At 44.5% G+C, this 4,009-nt stretch overlaps 1 non-coding gene across 1 annotated transcript; it reads left to right on the forward strand.

The window, feature by feature from the left end:
• The first annotated feature begins 3,295 nt into the window (after nucleotides 1-3,295).
• LOC115948428 lies at nucleotides 3,296-3,482 on the forward strand. The gene has a single exon (XR_004082254.1). It is a non-coding gene; the product is annotated as a U2 spliceosomal RNA (small nuclear RNA).
• The last annotated feature ends 527 nt before the right edge of the window (nucleotides 3,483-4,009 follow it).

Raw genomic sequence — 4,009 nt, forward strand, 5'->3', positions numbered from 1 at the left:
CCTCCTTCTTTGAAATCTCAAAGAGGACAAGTCTTGCTTTATATGGGTGATGTTGAGAGGCACCAAAAAGATCATTTGGATATTCTGAAATATTCCAAATCCTCACAGCCTAAATCAATCAAAGATTCACAGTGGTTGTACCAAAGAGGGCACTTGGTTGGATTTGGATGACGCTGAGTTGCACCGAATGCAGCCAGGGAGAGAAGAGGGACTCATCATGTGCTTACACTGATATTTGCTCCCAACCTGAGCAGCTCCCTGACTTCTGTGTTGCACTCACCTGCCCCTACTCATGCCAGATTGAGCTGTTCTGTATCAAGATCCCCAAATCTCTAGGTCAGCAGGTTAAACTGTGTATTTCACTACCATAGGGCATGGGGATGCTTGAAGATAAAGAGGAAATAAACCAGCTCCAAGGCGTTTTAATGTGTGTCGATCAATATTCACATATTCCTGTGCAAACACAGGAAGGAGCTGCAACCCACACCTAAGCACAGTCCAGTAAGCACACAAACTCTGGTATGTAAACTAGTCATATATGTAAGACATATTATTTCCTCACAGATAAATTGATTTTGACTTTCTGCTGACTGCTGAATGCTTGTTTTTTGAGAAAGAGTTAGGACTTTATTTTATCCAGATGAAGAGTATTAAACAAGGGCATAGGTGGTAGATATTTTCCTCAAAAGACTTTCTAGGCAGATGTCTCAAGCCTGTCCTCTGCACAGGGATCAGCAAAATTCTTCCTTTCCAACTCATAGTCGTACTTGTGTTTGTGTTTTGGAGCCTCTAAGCACCAACAGGATGGAAGAGAATGATGCCAGAAGATGTGGAAGATTAAAGAAATAATCTATGGATGAGAGTGTTAGAAATATTGAACTCCTTCCTGGCAAGTGTTTATAAATCATTGCCTTGCCATGAGGTTTGTGGGCCCGGGAGGATGCAGATGGGCCGTTCAGTGTCCAGTCCAGCCTCCAGCTCCAGCCAGGTGCTTTGAAGCAGGTACAACACTTCACCCTCCACCCAAGAGCTGTGTGGGCTGAGCTCAGCTCTCAGCTGGGCACATCCAGAGCCCTCCTCCACATTTTAATCCACCCTACCTGCTTTGACATCCTGGCTGTGCCATACAAACTGAGCTAAAGTGAGAGGGGCTGCCAGGAATGGATCAGAGCCTCAAGCAATCCCATGTCCTGTCTCAGACTCTGACAAAGAACAAATGTGTTGAGAAAACTGCAAAAACCCAGAATAAGCAAATGCGGATCAATAGCAGGAATCTCTTTCTAACTTCCACCAAATAGTTCTTAGTATAAAAAAAAGGGTGGTCACTGTGCCACAAACTGACCTGCCAGACAGACCTCAGCAGGGTAGAGAAAGAATGTAATAGATAAGAGAAAATAAACAACCTTGAAAACCAGAGCCAAGGAATCTTGACTTCTTCTTCAGTCGCGGGGCTGGGAAAAAAGACTCTGTAAAATACCTCAGGAGCCATTTCAGCAACAACAAACCCGAGCAGGATGGACAGGGTGATGGAGCAGAGACCATACACATGATACCCAGACATGAGGAGTCAGATAACCCTGCAGGTGCATCTCTGTGGTGATGAGCCACAGAGGTTCTCCACATGTGCTGCCCCATTTGAGGCGCAAAGCAGGACAGAAATCTTCACACCCAGCTCTGCTGTAAGGGCAGCTCCTGACAGGCTAGGTTTGTGGTGGGGATAACTTTCCTTACACACTAATCTGCTACTGATTAGCAGGTAAGATTTCCATCACACCAGGTCTTCTGCATGTTTGGAACAGGAGCAACAAAATTATCAGGTGGTTATACACTGCTAGGAAATACTCAGATTTGAATGAAGTGTGTTGATTAACTCAAAGAAAAAAAGGGTTAATTGCAAATACAGTGTTAAAATAGTTATCAGACATTTTTGGGGGGGATTAAAAACATATTTTCAATGGAAAAAGAAAATATACTCTTTTTTGTTTGCTTCTATTCAACCGTTCTTTCTCTCTTAATTTCCTATGGGGAAAAAAAAGGAGAGTTTATCACTGATGGGAAATGGAAAGCATGATAGCTTCATGGAGAAGGAAAGAGGTGTTGTTCCTCTGGCTCTTTTATTTCTTAGTGAAAAAAACATTGTGAAGAAAAGAGAGCAGAAAGGGAAACTCATCATTTGCCTTCTGACCTCAGACTTGAGTCATACTCTGGGTTTCCCCTATGGAATAAGCCTCCCATCCAATCCCAAACTGGCACAGAACAAAACAACCAAAACACAGAAACTCTAATGCATTTAAATTGTAGTTTAGATTACCTTTGAGCATTGCTATCTTGATTGTGCGTCTTCTGACATTTTCCAGGCTAGTTACTTATTTAAATTATTGTAGTTATATGGAAGATTTTTTTCCAACACTATTTGAAGACCCTCTCACAAGATTCCCAAGTAGCTGCCAAGGGTCTGGGGAAGAAATGACACCCACCTGCTGCCTCTCTAGTCTTTATTTATGGTACACTTTGAGGAGCTGGGCTGAAACCAAGCACCAGGCTGATACCTGACACCATCACTGTGGAGACTCTGGCTGGTTTACACTGGGGAACAAAGCCAAAAATACAACTGTATGAGGAGAAGGAGTTGGCACTGCAGAAGACGGATGTATGCAATCAGCCAGTACGTGAATGGAGGCAGTCCATGTCAGAACAATAATTTCACTCCTCCTGTACCTTTTTTATTTTCCACGTTAACAGAAAAATCTCCACTAGCTGCTACCTGCTGTTCAAAACTTCACATTTGTCAAGGTCATTGACACACAGAATGTGAAAGATCTGCCTCTAAGCCTGGATCTCGATTACCCTACTGCAAACCTTGGGTGATGACATGTGCCTTGCAGCTGATAATGCAGAACTTTATCAGAACTTAGTACAGTTCTGACGGAGTCTTCAAATGTTGTTGGCACCAGGGACTTGCTTTGGTTTGTGTTGCTGGGTGTTGGACGTGGGAGGGTTGTTTCAGGCAGCTGATGTGGTTGCCATGGAAGCATCTTAGTCTGGGACAAGAAAGGCCAAAACGCTGCTTGGGTTGCGTCCGAAAATACCCCATGAACCCCGCAGCAAGGGATGGAGCTTGATGTTTTACGAAAAGTCCCAAAGATGAGCAGAAGGAGAACTGAAGTGGCTTTACTGTAACTTTTTCCTTTCACCAACTCCAGGCTAAGAAATAACAAGACAATGATAAGTGTTCTCACCAGCTGGGTCATCTACATGTATCTACTCCTTTGAAGGAACCATGCAAAAAGAAAGGAGAGATTTGCTGCTGGCGTTGGCCTAGTGTAGTATCTGATCTTAAAAGTTTCATATCTGATATGCCCTTGATGAGAGGATTTTATATCAAACAGACTTTGGGGCATGGGAGTTGGACCTGGAGCTTGCTCTCTCTGCTTCATGCATTGCCCCAGCATTGCAGTGACTCTGGGAACGGTGCACTGATAGGTTTGAGCTGCACCAAAATAGAGGTGGGTCAGAAGGTCAAAGGTGAATCTTTCTCTTTAGTCTGCCCTCATGAGACCCCACATGGAGTTCTGCATCCAGGTCTGGGGTCTCCAGCGTAAGAATGACATGGACATGTTAGAGCAGATCCAGAGTAGGGACACAGAGAAGCTCCAAGAGCTGGAGCCCCTCTGCTTTGGAGACAGGCTGGGAGAGCTGGGGGTGTTCAGCCTGGAGAAGAGAAGGCTCCAGGGAGACCTTAGAGCATCCAGTGACCAAAGGGGGCTGATAACAGAGGGAGAACAGCTTTTTTATATGAGCATATAGTCATAGAAAAAGGGGAAATGGTTTTAAACTAAAAAAGAGTAAATTTGGATTAAATGTTAGGAAAAAATTCTTCCCTGTGAGGTTGGTGAGGCCCTGGCACAGTTTGCCCAGGGAAGCTGTGGCTGGCCCATTCCTGTAAGTGTTGAAGGCCAGGTTGGACAGGGCTTGCTGCAGCCTGGTTCTGGTGGATCACATCCCTGCC

This window comes from Geospiza fortis, unplaced genomic scaffold (assembly GCF_000277835.1).
Source record: "Geospiza fortis unplaced genomic scaffold, GeoFor_1.0 scaffold154, whole genome shotgun sequence".
In the NCBI taxonomy this organism is placed as follows: domain Eukaryota; kingdom Metazoa; phylum Chordata; class Aves; order Passeriformes; family Thraupidae; genus Geospiza; species Geospiza fortis.